The sequence below is a fragment of the Oryctolagus cuniculus genome, chromosome 2 (assembly GCF_051225735.1).
Source record: "Oryctolagus cuniculus isolate XC-2025 breed Fujian yellow rabbit chromosome 2, ASM5122573v1, whole genome shotgun sequence".
In the NCBI taxonomy this organism is placed as follows: Eukaryota; Metazoa; Chordata; class Mammalia; order Lagomorpha; family Leporidae; genus Oryctolagus; species Oryctolagus cuniculus.
In genome coordinates this window covers 31,383,882-31,384,594 of record NC_142868.1, presented here as the reverse complement: position 1 = coordinate 31,384,594, position 713 = coordinate 31,383,882, and positions in this window count along the sequence as shown.

The window sequence follows — 713 nt, the reverse complement described above, 5'->3', positions numbered from 1 at the left end:
GCTTTCCTCCAACAATATTCCTCCCTCATTTCTCCTGGCCTTTCCCCACAGTCCGCATCCGAGTTTGTTTGTTCTAGCTTTCACTTTCGCTTTCGACCTTAGAGATTTCTCCCAGCTTCCCCCCGTAGTCCGTATCTGAATCTATGCCTAGGCTTTCAATAGCTTCTTCCGGCACCTTTTTCGTCCGGCTTTTCCCTAGGCTGTTTGCTAGTCTCTCTCTCCGGTAATTTCCACTTCCTCCCGTTTCTTCCCTCCTAAGTTTCCTATCCGTCCTAGGTTTTCTATCCGAGTCACGGCACCATTATGTCGCTCCCCCTCTTCGTGGAGGAACGACACAGGACCCTGCGCTGTTCTTTCGTCTGCTCGGCCCTCCCCGGGTTTGCTGCTGGTTCTTCCCGGGTTGGCTACTATCCCTTCCACCTCCGTGGAAGGGCAGTTCCCCCTAGCCACATTCCCCACTTCCGCAGGGGAGCGGCACACCGCCGGCCAGCTTTCTCGGGGGCTGCACAGGTGTTCCTTCAGCTAGATGTTCCCCTTAGATGTTCCTGGTGCATGCCGTCTCTCTCCTCCTTTATAGTCCTCCTCCGCCAATCCTAACTCGGCTGCCCACACGCCGAGTACGCTGCTCTCCTCCAATCAGTAGCAAGTCCTACAGTTTATTGGTTGAACTGGAGGCAGCTGTGCGGAAGCTGTTTACTTCTCTCCCAGCGCCA